Source organism: Bubalus kerabau, chromosome 16 (genome assembly GCF_029407905.1).
Source record: "Bubalus kerabau isolate K-KA32 ecotype Philippines breed swamp buffalo chromosome 16, PCC_UOA_SB_1v2, whole genome shotgun sequence".
NCBI classification, from domain to species: domain Eukaryota; kingdom Metazoa; phylum Chordata; class Mammalia; order Artiodactyla; family Bovidae; genus Bubalus; species Bubalus kerabau.
In genome coordinates, this window is record NC_073639.1 from 48,270,160 (window position 1) to 48,289,067 (window position 18,908).

Genomic DNA, 18,908 nt, shown 5'->3' on the forward strand with positions numbered 1-18,908 from the left:
GAGTAGTGTGCTTTTGTAAACATTATAAAGATACAGAAGCATTTTTAGATATTTTATGGTTTTAACTTTGAGTCACAGTTTGGACCTAAGGTTATGATTATTCATGTTTACCCTTGAATCTGACTAGTTGTCTTAATCAGTCTGAAATAACTGTAAATAAGGTACATCACAGGAAAATGCCAAGGTTGTTTTCCTATTTTGCTCAAGAACATTTCTTTTGTAATCACATATTTGTCAAATCAATTATGTTTTCATCTCCACCTATACCTGCCCATTCTTTATTCTCCCATTTTAAAGATTGTCTTATCTTTGAGGCATCTGACTGCTCCTTTTAAAGAACTTCTCTTGCATTTAGTACACGAAATACATGATTTAGCACTTGGATAAGTGCTTCATTCGGAGAAGGCGATGGCACCCCACTCCAGTACTCTTGCCTGGAAAATCCCATGGACGGAGGAGCCTGGTAGGCTGCAGTCCATGGGGTCGCGAAGAGTCGGACACAACTGAGCGACTTCACTTTCACTTTGCACTTTCATGCATTGGAGAAGGAAATGGCAACCCACTCCAGTGTTCTTGCCTGGAGAATCCCAGGGACAGAGGAGCCTAGTGGACTGCCGTCTATGGGGTCGCACAGAGTCGGACACGACTGAAGCGACTTAGCAGCAGCAAGTGCTTCATTAATGCATATTTTTTCATGTTCTTTCACAAGGTGAGAGCTAACATATTTCTTTTCCACTCAATGTAACAACAAAACACATAGCAGCTAATATTTACTTTTCTAGAACCATTCAAAGCCTCAAACTATTAGAATAGCTCCACTCTATAAACCCCCATTTTCCTATAGTGGTGGCCAATATGATTAATTTCCCTTGCACCCTGTGGCAATCTTTGATGAACAAGAATATATTTATCATCTCAAATATATTTGTTACATTCAGAGGTATGACCATAAACTTCTCCCAGGAGGAATGAGGCTGATTAAACCCTGCCCCAAATTTTGTATGGGAATGTAATGATGGAGGACTATAGGAATCTGGTCTAAGGTGGGTACTATTCCTCCAAATTCAGAATCTGAATTTAGGAATCTGCCTTCTCCATAGGAAATATCAGGACGTAAGCGCCAAGTTGCCTGGCTGAATTTGTAGCCCATGTTCTTGAAGTAATGTTTTAAATTGGTACAAGTTGGAAGTGGCATGCATTCTGCTTTGGTTCTTCTACTGCTTCTCTTCCTTAGGATCTAGGAGAAACAATATTTTGAATTATCTGTTTTCTCCTTATAAGCAGAACTTTCTATTTCTAAACCAAATGTGGTCTCCTTATTGGAGCAAGGGAGAATGAAGAATGATGGAAAAAATGGGAACAGGCCTATGCTCAGGTGAGTGAGGGGCACTCAGGAACACAGTGTCTTTGCAGGTCACCACAAAGTCAGTTCACCAGATATGTTGCTTGAATAATTTTATAAAAAATAATAACTTTCCCCTAAAATTTACTTCATGCAGCATCATTCTGAACTACATAATTCACCCAAAGTTCCTCTTGTTCGTTTGTGGTAAAATACTTCAGAAAATAACTATGTTGTTGTTTTTCATTTAATTAAAGTACAGATAATGCATCAAATACATTAAAAAATAGTTAATTCCTAAATTATACAATAAAAGATATGTCAAAACACTGAAAAGAGAAAGTGAAAGTTTGGATATTTTCATTTAGACAGTATGCTTTCTTTGTCATAGCAGTGTAGTGCTGGCAATTTTGCTTTCACTCAATTTTAGTACAGAAATCTGTGTTACATCTTTCCATGGTTAACATAACAATTTTTTTTAATAAGCTATTGCAGAGGTAGCAGAAGACTAAAAGAAAAGCTTCTTGTTTTTCAAGATGAAATTCAGTAACAATGGCCAGCCAAATACAAGATAGAAAAGAAAATGGCAGAAATAAAGTATATGATGTACTTTAAATTACTCATATATTATTTCAGTTCCAATTTGTTCGACAAAGAAACAATAGTGACATATAGTGTGACCATCTCAATACATGTGAAAGGGTAAACATCCAATATGAACATTTTAATCTATGTAGTATAAGGAGTTTGTATTTCAGATATACAAGTATCTTAGGTTTGCATACTCAAAAGATGTGAAACACCAGAAGGAAACCATTGTAGCTCTGAAAGAGTTGCAATATTTTTATTACTCTGTTGTCATGATTATCCAATTATCCATACTAAAACAGAGACAGAGGAGAGAGAAGGGAAAAAAGATGAGTGTAAGGCACAGACATTTAGGACAAACTCAAAAGTTCTAACATATGTGTAGTTACAGTCTTTTATGAAAAGAGAATGACAGAAGAAATAGTTGAGGAATTCACTCAAGAATCTTAGAAATGATGCAAGATAATCTACAGATTCAAAAAGCTGAGCAAATTCCAAGCAGGCAACTATCCACATTGTAATAAAAAGTAAAACCTGGTTATCTAAAACTGGTATGGGATAGGAGAGATTACCTTCAAAGAAGCAACAATAAGACTGAAAACTTCCTGCTCAAATGAAATGATGGAAGTCAGATGATAATGAAACAATGCCTTTAAAGTGCTGACAAGGAAAAAAACCAGAGATCAAATTGCCAACATCAGTTGGATCATAGAAAAAGCAAAAGAGTTCCAGAAAAACATCTGCTTTATTGATTATGCCAAAGCCTTTGACTGTGTGGATCACAACAAACTGTGGAAAATTCAAGAGATGGGAATACCAGACCACCTGGCCTGCCTCCTGAGAAATCTGTATGCAGGTCAAGAAGCAACAGTTAGAAATGTGCATAGAACAACAGAAAGGAGTATGTTAAGGCTGTATATTGTCACCCTGATTATTTAACTTATATGCAAAGTACCTCATGTGAAATGCCAGGTTGGATGAAGCACAAGCTGGAATCAAAATTGCTGGGAGAAATATCAATATCCTCAAATACACAGATGATACCACCCTTATGGCAGAAAGCAAAGAAGAACTAAAGAGCCTCTTGATGAAAGTGAACAAGGAGAGTGAAAAAGTAGGCTTAAAACTCAACATTCATAAAACTAAGATCATGGCATCCGGTCCCATTGCTTCATGGCAAATAGATGGGGAAACAGTGGAAACAGTGTCAGACTTTATTTGGTGGGGGGGGGTGTTCAAAAATCACTGCAGATGGTGACTGCAGCCATGAAATTAAAAGATGCATGCTCCTTGGAAGAAAAGCTATGACCAACCTAGACAGCATATTAAAAAGCAGAGACATTACTTTGCCAACAAAGGTCATCTAGTCAAGGCTATGGTTTTTCCAGTGGTTATGTATGGATGTGAGAGTTGGACTGTGAATAAAGCTGAGCGCCGAAGAATTGATGCTTTTGAACTGTGGTGTTGGAGAAGACTCTTGAGAGGCTGTTGAACTGCAAGGAGATTCAACCAGTCAATCCTAAGGGAAGTCAGTTCTGAATATTCATTGGAAGGACTGATGCTGAAGCTGAAGCTCCAATACTCTGGCCACCTGATGTGAAGAACTGACTCACTGGAAAGGACCCTGTTGCTGGGAAAGATTGAGGGCAGGAGGAGAAGGGGATGACAGAGGATGGCATCACTGACTCTATGGACATGAGTTTGAGTAAGCTCCAGGAGTTGGTGATGGACAGGGAAGCCTGGCATGCTGCAGTCTATGGGGTCACAAAGAGTTAGACACAACTGAGTTACTGAACTGATACTGATACCAATCTAGATTTCTATACCAACTAAAAAATCCTTCAACGTTGAAATAAGGATGTTTCAGATAAACAAAAATGGAGGGAATTTGTGCAGCACAGCTATGACTAAAAGAAATAATACAATGAGATCTTCAGGCAGTATGAACTGATCCTAGATGGAAACTTGCAATACAGAAGTATTGGGAAACTAAGGCCTATGGGCCAAATCAAGGCCAGTGAGCTAACAATGGATATTTTAAATGGTTGCTTTAAAAGATGAATATGCAAGAAATATAAGTGAATTTGACACAGTACTTTGTGGTAGTTTAAAATATACATGAAACTAGAGAAGCATGATAATTAATACATGGTAAGAGGGGATGGATGGATGGAGCCAGCATTGGGAAAGTGGTAAAAGTACTTGCTTGGCTCTCTCTTGATCTAGGGGCCAATTAATTAGTATATTCTAGTTGAGAAAATTCATTAAGCTATACACATTTCTCTATTATGTTTCAGTAAAAAAAAGTTTTTATAAGTCTCACAAAAGATTATTAAGCTTCAACTTTAAAACAATAAGTTACTGCCAGAATTCCATATTGTCTTGGAAAGCAGCAACCAATGCTTCACAGGACTTAAGATACCCACACAGAGTTAAGACTGGATCAAGTTTTGTTACTGAGAAATGACTTCAAATAATTTTCTATTGAACATTATACAGTACGTCTCAGAACAGGAAACTTGTTCAGTCCTTCAAAGAAATTTCAAAGCAAAAAGGCAGCAGACCTTGGACACTGGGTGTTAATGACTTGGGAGAAAGAGAGCAAGTCTTCAGTAACACTTTCAAAAAGTCTACCTTTAAAGGGTAGGAGAGAGGAAAGGTAGTAAACAAATTTGTTATACTTTTAAAACTTTTTAAAAATTAATTTTTTAAAGTATTACATTCTGTATCACCAATACTCTCAATGTCACAGAGGAAAACATTATATATAAAAATGGAAATTGATCAGAAAATAGAAATTTCAGATTCAATGTGAAATTTTGCTGACTGGTGAAAAATATAACTTTACCTGTTTGCTATGTCTTTCTTAAATTATAGGGCAGTTTATGTCATTACATTTATTAGTCTGTGAATTTCCTACTGATGTTAAATATGTTAATTACTGTCTTAATATAACTATTTATGCTAAGTAAATGACAATTTTCTGTAATTCAAATTTCACACAAGAACTGCTATAGTAGACTCCTAGTTTCCCAGGATTTTTACAATAGCCAGTGTAATTTTTTTTTCTTTTTTTTTAAATTTTATTTTATTTTTAAACTTTACATAATTGTATTAGTTTTGCCAAATATCAAAATGAATCCGCCACAGGTACCTCTGAGGAAAGATTTCTAAAGAACTTCTGATAGCTCTTCAAATAAAATATACACTCATGCTGGAGCTGGTATGTGGCCTACATTCCAACCCAGTCTCATATATTCTCTTTACCCCCTTGCCTGTCCATGTTCCACTGACCTATGATTTATTTAAATAAACAAACGAGGACTTTTGTTCTTGTTATTCTACTTACAAAGCTATTCTGTCCCTCCACCTCTCCAATTCCCCATGGATGACTCCTTTCCTTTCCTTCAGGTTTCAGCTTGAATGTCACCATCTCATGGAAGCCTTTCCTGACTGCCTTATCTAACATATGTTTCCTTATTATAACATCTCACTTGTTTCCCTTATATTATGAATTTTGCCTAGAGGTCAATTTAGATGAAGTCTAAAAAGAGCCCAAGCCCTTTAGCAACATTTTCAAAACATGCCTTTAAAAAACTGTAGACAGAAAAGCTGGTTTAAAATATGTTTTTAAAAAATTATCTGATATTTTTAAATGGCTAGAATTTATATGTTCAACAATAGCCTGAGAAAATATATTTATAACTTTGAAGATATTAAAATCATGCTTTAAAAAAAAATAAATAAAATCATGCTTTTGAAAATTATCTAAGTAGTTTATGATGGAATTGCTTACTATTTTAAAAAAATACACAACTTAGCTCCATTTACTATGTAACCTAGAAACTTGAACAACAAAGAAATAAAACAAAAAAAATTATGACTCAGAAATAACCACTGATAATATTTTGGAATATATCCTTCTAGGATAGTTCAATACACATATATACATACATATTTACAATATATATTTTAACAAAAACATGGTTATACTCAACTTAAATGTGAAATGCCAGGCTGGATGACTCACAAGCTGGAATCAAGATTACCATTAGAAATAGCAACAATCTCAGATACACAGAAGATACCACTCTCATGACAGACAATGAAAACTTTTCACCCTATTAATGAGGGTGAAAGAGGAGAATGAAAAAGCTGGCTTGAAACTCAACATTAAAAAAACTAAGATCATGGCATCCAGTCCCATCACTTTATGGCAAACAGAATGGGAAAAAGTGGAAACAGTGACATTTTATTTTCTTCAGCTCCAAAATCATTGAGAATGGTGACTGCAGCCATGAATGCAGCCAAGGAGCTTGAATGCTCCTTGAAAGGAAAGCTATGGCAAACCTTGACAGTGTGTTAAAGAGCAGAGACTTCACTTTGCTGTATAGTCAAAGCTACAGTTTTTCCAGTAGCCATGTATGGATGTAAGAGTTGTACCATAAAGAAGGCTGAGCACCGAAGAATTGCTGCTTTATGGTGCTGGAGAAGACTCTTGAGAGTCCCTTGGACTGCAAGGAGAACAAACCAGTTAATCCTAAAAGAAATCAACCCTGAATATTCATTAGAAGGACTGATGCTGAAGCTGAAGCTCCAATACTTTGGCCCCCTGATACTGGGAAAGACTGAAAGCAAAAGAAGAAGCAGGCAGCAGAGTATGAGATGGTAGATAGCTGCACTCACACAATGGTAATAAATTTGAGGAAACTCTGGGAGAGAGCAGAGGACAGAGGAACCTGGCATCCTGCAGTCCATAGGGTTGCAAAGAATTGGACATGACTTAGCAACTGAACAACAGCAACAATTTAAAAATCAAAATACAGTATATTCCCAGCTGTCAATAAACACAGAACATTTTAATGAGCATATTATATTCCATTTTATGGAAATATATAATTAAAAAAAATTAGCTGTTAGAGGAAATTTAAGAATTTTAGTTTTTCACTACAGTATGAAACTCAGGTGACTATTGTTACTTATATGTCGGGAGCCACATTAGGCATTACTGACAAAATGGAGGCACAGCCCCAACTCCCTCTCCTTGTCCCACAGGCACAGACCTGGGATGAAGGAGTTAGGCCTTGTGATTCTGACTTGTTTTTTCCTCTCCTTGGCTGAGTTGACTGACAAGAATATTAAGGTGCTTATTGGTCTTGAGAGGAACATGAGAAGGCACAAAGCCTTCTGCAGCTGTGCTCAGAGAATAATTCATAGGGTTAATCATTGACATTTGTTCAAGGACCTTTACAGAAGAGTGTTCCAGGATGAGCACGTAGGCCGCAGCTTGAGGCCATGGGAGGGATTGCTATCTGAAACCTATTTGTGAGGGAAATGTTTATGGCAAAGGAGTTTACTGAATTTAGGACTTCAGATCAGATCAGTCGCTCAGTCGTGTCCGACTCTTTGCAACCCCATGAATCGCAGCACACCAGGCCTCCCTGTCCATCACCAACTCCCAGAGTTCACTCAGACTCACATCCATCGAGTCGGTGATACCATCCAAGCCATCTCATCCTCTGCCGTCCCCTTCTCTTCTTGCCCCCAATCCCTCCCAGCATCAGAGTCTTTTCCAATGAGTCAACTCTTCGCATGAGGTGGCCAAAGTAGGAATAATTAAAATAGAAGCTAAAGATTTAAGGAATGTTGTGATGTTAGCGTATTTTACTATAGCTTCTAGAGATTAGGAATTTTGGAGATATTAGTGGTTAGAAGCCTTTTAGAGAAAGTGAGCTCAGGATACTAGGGGCAAACAGGATTTAGAAAGATAAGAAATAAACTGAGAAATGTGGTATGCAGCCCAGACATTAGCATGAGTTACTATGTATTCATAAGGACACATGAGAAGAAGTAGATAAGAGAATCGCTGAGGCAGGAACTCCTTTTGAGGGGCAACAATGATTTATGGAGACAACAAATCTGGGTCAGGGGGAAATGAAGATGCCAAACCTCTAACCTAATGCTTTTGTAAAAGTATAAAAGAGAATCTTAAGCTTGAAATAAATATTCAGTCCAAGAAAAATGAGATGCTGCATCGTTACTCGCTGATACCGCCCATCTCTTCAGGTTGATTCCCTGGCTGCTGGAGCTGGACTCCAGCACTTATACATGTTTGAATGAAGGATTCTTCTATAAAAGCTAAGAAAAAATTGCTAGGTTAAAGGCTAGGAATATTCTCACTCTGCACATATACTGCTTACTTGTCTCCCAGAAAGGTTTTATGAATTTTTGCTTCCATCAGTAGCCTAAAGAACACAGCACCATCACAAGTATTTGGGTCATTTCACTCCTTTTCTATGAACAGTGACCAAAGTATACGAATTTGAGGACATAGGAGGCAGGGGGAGGGAACATGAATAATTAAACTACAGTTCTCTTAACAGTCTTAGTTTCTGCATGCCTGTCAATTGTTGGAATATCTTGCTATCCTGACTGTGACTCTTGTGCTTAAAGAGAAAAGAGAAAAGACATTTTGATTGCACGCAATTTTTGCCTTATACAATCACTTAAAACCCAATTCTTATTTTAAGTTCATCCTCCACTGAAACACTAAGTAAACAAAAGACACATAATTGGGGGGGGGGGCGGAAATACAAATATTTAAATGAGTACCTATTATGGGCCAAGTACTAGGAATAAAACAATTAACAAGTTAGAGTTCCCATCTTACCAAAGCTTAAAGTTTAGATGGTAAGATACATAATTAAATAGGAAATACTGTGAAAGTTTGAAAAGTATGTTAGAGCAGATACAGGATACAATACCTAAAGGATGAACAGGCCAGGTTAAGGTCCAGAGAGAATGAAAAGATGGAGTAGCAAGGGATGTGGCCTGAAAAGACAGGTAAAAGTTTGAGCATAAAAGGTCTTGTAAAACATTTAAAAGGAGGGAAAAGACAGTGGAGGATTTAAAAGTGAAAAGTAATACAATCAGATTAGTGCCTTACACTAATCACCCTGGAAGCAGTGTGGAGCACAGATGAAAGGAAAGCAAAATATATTAACAATCTTATTCATGCAGTATTGGTTATTATTACAAAATATCTGAAAGAGAAAATGGATTAAATGTACATTATAATATATCCACATAGTCAAATACTAAGCTATTTGGATGAAATCAATGAAAGAATGAAACAGCATGCACTGACATAGAAAGATATGCTTTTTAAAAAGATATAGAATGAAAGCTATGACTCAATTTTTATAAAAAGAAAAACCAAGGTGAAATATGCTGGGTGAGACTGGGCCTGAGTCCACAGCTTCTGGTGTACCAAGTTATTGGTGAGCCAAAACTAGTACATAAATTCCAACCCCCATTTAAGCAGACCACAACTCCTTTGCTGAACATCATTTAAGATGATCTCCTCATGCAAGGACCACATGCATTTTGGGATTCTTTTCTAACTGCTGCCTGCTACTGCTATACCCTGGAGGGCTGCAAACACCTAATGAACAAAAGGAATATTTGGTGCCATAGCATGGCTGCAGGTGCTCCTTTCTAGGAGCACCTAGAAAGGTTACATAGGAAGTTAAGCATGAGCAAGCAACAAGGGGTGGCCTAGCCAAAAAGGATGCAAGCTGATTTCTAAACCCCACCCCAGGCATGGCAAGGAGAACTCACAGATATGCTACAGAAATAAACTGCAGTGACATGTGGCAGAGGCACATGGTGGATGCAAACTAACCACAGGGGCTTCTCCAACTCCTGCACATGGCAGCTGTGTCCTCAAGTAACCTTAGGCAGCAGCTGCTGCTCCTGCTGCTGCTAAGTAGCTTCAATCGTGTCCGACTCTGTGCGACCCCATAGACGGCAGCCCACCAGGCTCCTCCGTCCCTGGGATTCTCCAGGCAAGAACACTGGAGTGGGTTGCCATTTCCTTCTCCAATGCATGAAAGTGAAAAGTGAAAGTGAAGTCGCTCAGTCGTGTCTGACTCTTAGCGACCCCATGGACTGCAGCCTACGAGGCTCCTCCATCCATGGGATTTTTCCAGGCAAGAGTACTGGAGTGGGGTGCCATTGCCTTCTCTGATTAAGGATTCATAAATATCCTAAATATACATACATCTGATTATAGCAGACTGAGTTGTGGGAAAGATATGCACAATAGAGTCTGTTGTTATGTAACTTGCAACTGTCAATTGGCCTTGAGTGTATGCCCATTTGCATTCCCTTTCCTGACTGGTGGTGGATATAAACCCTATTTTGCACAGGGCAGAATCAAGAAGAGATGGGGAGAATAAAAAGGGAAGTCAAGAGGGCTTGTGGCCAACCCTTCGGGGCTGGCCTGTTCTCACATCTAGGGAGTGTACTATCCTCTGTCTGTTAAATAAAAGATCTGTCTGCTTGAGCTGTAACCAGTCTGTTGTCTCAAATCATTGCTATGATGAGATAGGAGCCGAGAAATCCTGCCTGAGCTATAATTAGTTAGACATTCCAAATCTTTGTTATGTTGAGACAAGAACCGAAGGAGAGAAATAAATGGACCTGACATTTCCAAGCTACGTGTGAATCCTATTAGAATATCCCTCATCTTAGAACCTGCTGGGATTTAATCTAGGCCCCTCTAAATTTTGTTTTCACTGGTCACAGCCCAGTATCAGCCTACTGATATTTTCTGTCTGTGTAGCCATCATGACAATCTTCTGTATTCCTCATGCCACAGTCATAAACTCCAAATTCATGCCCTTCTGGAAACTTTCCATGGTGCCCTCTGAGATCTCCCTGAGTGATAAAGAAACTCCTTTATTCCTCAATAACTTCCCTACAAATTCCCTTCATTTCTTTGCATTAACAAACTTGGCTACCCTCTGACAAAAACTCTGTGTGCATGCTAAGTTGCTTCAGTGGTGTCGGACTCTTTGAGACCCATGGATTGTAGCCCACCAGGCTCCTCTGTCCATGGGATATTCTCCAGGCAAGAATACTGAAGTGGGTTGCCATACCCTCTTCCAGGGTATATTCCTGACCCAGGGATCAAACCCACATCTCTTACATCTCCTGCACTGGCATTGGCAGGCAGGTTCTTTACCACTGAGCCACCAGGGAAGCTTGGAAAAAACTTACTCAACAACAATCACACCAAAGGGCTATTTATTCCCATGGACTCCATATCTATAGGCTGTTCTAATCAATTGCTACCTCTTGTAAAAAAAAAAAAACAAAACAACAACAACAACAAAAAAACAAAAATGCCCAAAACGAAAAAACTATTTGAGACTCATACCAGCTAGTTACAACTTTCTCTCTTCTTTGTTGTTACCTTCTATTCAACTGGACTCTCATCATTCACTTAGACTTTCCTATTTGTTTTACTGTCTTCTCCAGAGGAGGCCTATTGGTAACTGGAGCACGGTGAGGTGGCAGGGGGAGGGGGAGGGCGGGGGGTCGCTTTCACCTACATAGTCTTCTTCTCCAAAGCCTTTGACCAGTCTTTCATTCATTTCACTCTTGGTAGATTATCTTGGCATGAAATCTATAGTCTCATTTCTATATTCTTTCTGTTGGCCAAGAACAGGGGGAATGACTCATCTTGGCCATGCAGCCTGCCTGGGATAAGGAATTTTGTAACTGGACACATGTTCTCTAAGCAAAACTGGGGTACTGTTAGTAAAGGAGAAGAAGAAAACATAGCAATTAGCAGTTATCTGCCACACTGGGCCAGAAAGTAGTTCTTAAGAAACCAAACAAGCTGTATTGTACAGCTCAGACACTCTTAAGACAGCACTTGCTGCTGCTGCTGCTAAGTCGCTTCAGTCGTGTCTGACTCTGTGCAACCCCACAGACCGCAGCCCACCAGGCTCCCCCGTCCCTGGGATTATCCAGGCAAGAACACTGGAGTGGGTTGCCATTCCCTCCTCCAATGCATGAAAGTGAAAAGTGAAAATGAAGTCGCTCAGTCATGTCCGACTCGTAGCGATCCCATGGACTGCAGCCTACCAGGCTCCTCTGTCCATGGGATTTTCCAGGCAAGAGTACTGGAGTAGGGGTGCCACTGCCTTCTCCGTAAGACAGCTCTTAGATATAAGTAAATCAAGAGGTAATTAAAACCTTTCCTTTTGAGAGAATGATACAAGTATCCTTTCTGGTAGAAAACATCAATCCTTCTATATGTGTTCACAGATTCCTCTTTCCCCTTCTCAGAACTTAATGGTACTGATAGTCCCTCTTCTTATGCTGGCACATTTAATCCCTCCATACTGGATACATCACATTAGGAATTAAACATGTCCTAGTTTTTCATTAAAAAGTATTTTTCCAGCTTTGCGCAGTGGCAGTATCGTAGCCAATGAGGTTTATCCGAGGCGCGATTATTGCTAATTGAAAAAAAAAAAAAAAAGTATTTTTCCATTTGAAGAAGGAAAGGAGCTGGTTGCCCTGACTGGACTGACTCCATTTTTTCAAAGAAAAAGAACTCTATCTTACACTCTCAGTGAACTTTGGAATGCAAACCTGGGAAGCCATAGAGATAAAATGCCAACAGCCGAGCAGGCCTCCCAGGTGGATAAAAACCAGGCCAGGCAGACCCCGTACTTAGACCTCCCAGAGCCAGAAGGAATGCAATGTCCACCATGTAATCTTAATAATACTTATTGATGTAGACTAACCCACATGTCCAGATAGGTTTAGAATGTAAATTTATGGCCTTAATCTGACTGTATCTCTTACTAATATTGTCCAGAGTGGACTTTGGGGACAAGGACTTGGGGATGTGGGCTTGGACATGTACACTTTGGGTATAAAAAAAGTTTGTCACAAAAATAGGCTGAGGTCCTTGGCTAAGGAGGAAACTCTGCCTCGGACCCACCGGTATAATAAACTGCACTCCACTATAGAGCAGAGACATTACTTTGCCAACCAAGGTCCATCTAGTCAAGGCTATGGTTTTTCCAGTGGTCATGTATGGATGTGAGAGTTGGACTATGAAGAAGGCTGAGTGCTGAAGAATTGATGCTTTTGTACTGTGGTGTTGGAGAAGACTCTTGAGAGTCCCTTGGACTGCAAGGAGATCCAACCAGTCCATTCTGAAGGAGATCAGCCCTAGGATTTCTTTGGAAGGAATGATGCTAAAGCTGAAACTCCAGTGCTTTGGCCACCTCATGCAAAGAGTTGACTAATTGGAAAAGACTCTGATGCTGGGAGGAATTGGGGGCAGGAGGAGAAGGGGACGACAGAGGATGAGATGGCTGGATGGCATCACCTGCTCGATGGACTGAGTCTGAGTGAACTCAGGGAGTTGGTGATGGACAGGGAGGCCTGGCATGCTGCGATTCATGGGATCGCAGAGTCAGACACGACTGAGCGACTGAACTGAACTGAACTGACTGATCCACGCTGTCCTTCTGACTGAGTTTGCTTCCTGGAGCGTTTGGCTACAACATTTCATGCATTGGCTGGGAAGCTCCTCACTATGAGGAGACAAGTCCCATTTGGGGCTACTCTGAGACTTTGCAACTCAGATCTTCTAGAGGGGGGGAAGGCGCCTCTCCCTTCTGGAAAGATTCCATTTCCCGAGGCCTGGATCTTTCATATTAGTGGGTAGTGAACAGCAGCAGGGGAGTTGAGCACTTGGGTAAGGAGGTTCCCACCCAGCAGGGTGGAAGAGGGGGCCTGATCAAACCCCTGGGAGGGAATGGGGAAGACACTGACTGTGACTGTTACAAAGGAGGTGCTGTCCGCATTGTCTTGAGGTAAATTATTACCAGGCGATTGTGAGAGGGCTTTTGAAGGAAAAACTTGGGTGAATGTCACAAAGAAAGTGGTGTCCGTGTCATCTTGGGGTGAATTATTACCAGGCAATTGTGAGAGAGATTTTGGGGAAAGAAACTTGGTCTTTGTGTGCTCATATTCTGCCCTCCTCGAGGAGGTGTCCCATCTGTTGTGAAATTCTTGATCCCCTCAGAATTGTTAGGCTAGAAGGAGGGGGATATATAAGTGAGTATGAATTGGCTTTTCTGGAGATGGCCTGGAACATGGGATATTTAACCCATCTGTGTTTTCATCTGCACCTGATCAAGCCCACCAAGGTAGAACAGACTTAGACCACGTGGTGTTCTGGTTGGGCCATCCAACCAGCATGTGAAGACACGCCGATCCCCCTTCTCCCTCTGGGATCTGGCAGGTAAGGCTCTTCTCACCCCAATGGCAATTTAAGTGTTTCATTGAGTGGAAACAGCAGAAGTACATAGGGTACCGAGAACTTCGTAGACAGAACAAAAAGAAAAGGAAGAAGGTCCAAGAAGGTAAGCAAGATGGGGAGAAGTGAATCTAAAGCAACTGCATTGGAGTGCATGATTAAAATTTTAAGAAGGGATTTGGAGGAGACTATGAGGTGAAGGAAACGGCAACCCACTCCAGTGTTCTTGCCTGGAGAATCCCAGGGACGGGGGAGCCTGGTGGGCTGCCGTCTATGGGGTCGCACAGAGTTGGACACGACTGAAGTGACTTAGCAGCAGCAGCAGCAGCAAAACACCACTTCCTGTTTTAGATGTGTAGTGCTAGTAGGATGGAAAAGGCAATGGCACCCCACTCCAGTACTCTTGCCTGGAAAATCCCATGGATGCAGGAGCCTGGTAGGCTGCAGTCCATGGGATCGCTAAGAGTCGGACACGACTGAGCGACTTCACTTTCACACATTGGAGAAAGAAATGGCAACCCACTCCAGTACTCTTGTCTGGAAAATCGCATGGATGGAGGAGCCTGGTGGGCTGCAGTCCATGGGGTCGCTAAGAGTCGGAGACGACTGAGCAACTTCACTTTCACTATGGGGTGAAGATGGTGCCCAACCACCTCCGCATACTCTGAGGTCGAATGGCCCACTATGGGGTAGGAATGGCCACCAGAGGGCACCATGTACTTAAAAATAGTGGAAGCAGTCTATAGAGTAGTCACAGAAGAGCCAGGACACTCGGATCAATATCCATATACTGACTCGTAGCTATGGTTGACTCGAGATCCTCCTCCTTGGGCAAGGCTCTACATTCAGAAAGGGAAAGGGAAAATATTAATAGTACAAAAATTGATGACAAAAAAGAAATTTTGCAGGATCCAGACAGGAACGATTTTCCCCTTCCCCCATACTGGATGACCCACTGCCATCCAATGCTCCATCTGGACCGGAGGCCACCTTGCCCAATCCAGGGCTGCTGGGGCTCCCACAGCTGCCCTCCCACTAGCTCCCCCAGAGATTGTAGAGCTGCCATCTTGGCAAGCTCCAATCCCAGCGAAGGAGCTTCTAGTCAACGCCCACAGGATTCAGCCCCAGACGAACCTCCTAAACTATACCCACCTCTCCTGGTGAGTACTGACAGGGAAGGGGGAAGGAAACACTGGAATTAAACAGAGGCTGCACTCCGCCAAGGAGCAAGGGGAAAGGGCTCCACTACAAATGCCCCTCAGAGAGCTTCAACAGCCCCAGTTCAGGGAGCAGACGGACATTACCACCAACCTCCTGTAGCTTGTCATTACCAACCATTTTTCTCTATGGACATATTAAACTTGCAGAAACACACTCCACCGTACTCGGAGGAGCCACAAGGCATAATCAGGCTGATGGAGACTATTTTTCCAACCCACTGTCCTACATGAGATGGCATAATTCAGTTGCTACTCTCCCTCTTCAGCACTGAAGAAAGACACAGGATCCATACTGAGACTGGAAAATGGCTATGAGAAATGGTCCCTGAGGGTATCATGAACCCACAGCCTTGGGCAGAATTAGCCACCCCTGATGAAAGGCCTGATTAGGACTATAACATAAAGGGAAGGAAGGGGTGGCTATTTTGCAATGTCTCAAGAGGGGGGCCCGAAAGCTTGTTAATATGGCAAAACCTAACCAAAGTAATCCAAAAGGAAACTGAAAACACCTACTGAGTTTTATGAAACACTATGCAAGACCTGTAGACTTTCAGTTCAGTTCACTTGCTCAGTCATGTCCAACTCTTTGCGACCCCATGGACTGCAGCACGCCAGGCCTCCCTGTCCATCATCAACTCACGGAGTTTACCCAAACATGTAAATTGAGTCAGTGATGCCATCCAACCATCTCATCCTCTGTCATCCCCTTCTCCTCCTGCCTTCAATCTTTCCCAGCATCAGGATCTTTTCAAATGAGTCAGCTCTTCGCATCATGTGGCCAAAATATTGGAGCTTCAGCTTCAACATCAGTCCTTTCAATGAACACTGAGGACTGATATCTCCTTTAGGATGGACTGGTTAGATCTCCTTGTAGTTCAAGGTACTCTCAAGAGTCTTCTAAAACACCATACTTCAAAAGCATCAATTCTTCGGAGCTCAGCTTTCTTCACAGTCCAACTCTCACATCCATAGATGACTACTGGAAAAACCATAGACTTGACTAGACGGACCTTTGTTGGAAAAGTAATGTCTCTGCTCTTGAATATGCTGTCTAGGTTGGTCATAACTTTCTTGCAAAGGAGTAAGTGTCTTTTAATTTCATGGCTGCAGTCACCATCAACAGTGATTTTGGAGCCCAAAAAAATAAAGTCAGCCAATGTTTCCATTGTTTCCCTTTCTATTTGCATGAAGTGATAGGACCAGATGCCATGGTCTTAGTTTTCTGAATGTTGAGATTTAAGCCAATTTTTTCACTCTCCTCTTTCACTTTCATCAAAAGGCTCTTTAGTTCTTCACTTTCTGCCATAAAGGTGGTGTCATCTGCATATCTGAGGTTATTGATATTTCTCCCAGCAATCTTGATTCAAGCTTGTGCTTCATCCAGCCCAGCATTTCTCATGATGTATTCTGCATAGAAGTTAAATAAACAAGGTGACAATATACAGCCTTGACATATTCCTTTTCCTATTTGGAACCAGTCTGCTGTTCCATGTCTATTTCTAACTGTTGCTTCCTGACCTGCATACAGATTTCTCAAGAGGCAGGTCAGGTGGTCTGGTATTCCCATCTCTTTCAGAATTCTCCACAGTTTCTTGTGAGCCACACAGGCAAAGGCTTTGGCATAGTCAATAAAGCAGAAATAGATGTTTTTCTGGAACTCTCTTGCTTTTTCGATGATCCAGCAAATGTTGGCAATTTGATCCCTGGTTCCTCTGCCTTTTATAAAACCAGCTTGGACATCTGGAAGTTCTATAGACTTTATACACCAATAAATCTAGACGGACCCAGCTAGATCTCAAATTGTGACAAATACAGCTGAAAGAGGAAAGGAACACGCCGAACTGACTCCATCTTGAGAAGAAGGAAACTCTTCCTTTCATTCCCGGTGAATTTTGGACTATATGCCTGGTAGCCATGGAGACAACATACCTAGGCCGAACAGGCCTCCCGAACTGATAAACATCAGATTCTGTACCTAGATTTCCTGTCACCAGAAAGAATGTAATGACCCCCTATGTTCAGTTCAGTTTAGTTCAGTCGCTCAGTCGTGTCCGACTCTTTGTGACCCCATAAATCACAGCACGCCAGGCCTCCCTGTCCATCACCAACTCCCAGAGTTCACTCAGACTCATATCCATCGAGTAGGTGATGCCATCCAGCCATCTCATCCTCTGTTGTCCCCTTCTCCTCCTGCCCTCAATCCCTCCCAGCATCAGAGTCTTTTCCAGTGAGTCAACTCTTCGCATGAGGTGGCCGAAGTACTGGAGTTTCAGCGTCAGCGTTAGTCCTTCCAACGAACACCCAGAACTGATCTCCTTTAGGATGGACTGGTTGGATCTCCTTGCAGTCCAAGGGACTCTCAAGAGTCTTCTCCAACACCACAGTTCAAAAGCATCAATTCTTCGGTGCTCAGCTTTCTTCACAGTCCAACTCTCACATCCATACATGACCACTGGAAAAACCATAGCCTTGACTAGATGGACCTTTGTTGGCAAAGTAATGTCTCTGCTTTTGAATATGCTATCTAGGTTGGTCATAACTTTCCTTCCAAGGAGTAAGCATCTTTTAATTTCATGGCCGCTACCACCATCTGTAGTGATTTTGGAGTCCAAAAAAATAAAGTCTGACACTGTTTCCACTGTTTCCCCATCTATTTCCCATGAAGTGATGGGACCAGATGCCATGATCTTAGTTTTCTGAATGTTGAGCTTTAAGCCAACTTTTTCACTCTCTTCTTTCACTTTCATCAAGAGGCTTTTTAGTTCTTCTTCACTTTCTGCCATAAGGGTGGTGTCATCTGCATATCTGAGGTTATTGAGATTTCTCCCAGAAATCTTGATTCAAGCTTGTGCTTCTTCCAGCCCAGCGTTTCTCATGATGTACTCTGCATAGAAGTTAAATAAGCAGGGTGACAATATACAGCCTTGACGTACTCCTTTTCCTATTTAGAACCAGTCTGTTGTTCCATGTCCAGTTCTAACTGTTGCTTCCTGACCTGCATACAAATTTCTCAAGAGGCAGATCAGGTGGTCTGGTATTCCCATCTCTTGAAGAATTTTCCACAGTTTATTGTGATCCACACAGTCAAAGGCTTTGGCATAGTCAATAAAGCAGAAATAGATGTTTTTCTGGAACTCTCTTGCTTTTTCCATGATCCAGCGGATGTTGGCAACTTGATCTCTGGTTCCTTTGCCTTTTCTAAAACCAGCTTGAACATTTGGAAGTTTACGGTTCACGTATTGCTGAAGCCTGGCTTGCAAAATTTTGAGCATTACTTTACTAGCGTGTGAGATGAATGCAATTGTGAGGTCGTTTGAGCATTCTTTGGCATTGCCTTTCTTTGGGATTGGAATGAAAACTGACCTTTTCCAGTCCTGTGGCCACTGCTGAGTTTTCCAAATTTGCTGGCATATTGAGTGCAGCACTTTCCCAGCATCATCTTTCAGGATTTGAAATAGCTCAACTGGAATTCCATCCCCTATGTAGTCAATCACTTTTGTAATCTTTATGGCACCTACTGATGTAAACTACAATGTATAACCAGCTGACCTTTTACATTATGAATCATGACTGTAACATGATTGTATCTCTCTTTAACATTTCTCAGGCTAGGCTTAAGGAATTT

General features: G+C 41.3%; 1 pseudogene; it reads left to right on the forward strand.

The window, feature by feature from the left end:
* Positions 1 to 12,186: 12,186 nt before the first annotated feature.
* On the forward strand, positions 12,187 to 12,362 carry LOC129630459 (uncharacterized; annotated as a pseudogene).
* The last annotated feature ends 6,546 nt before the right edge of the window (positions 12,363 to 18,908 follow it).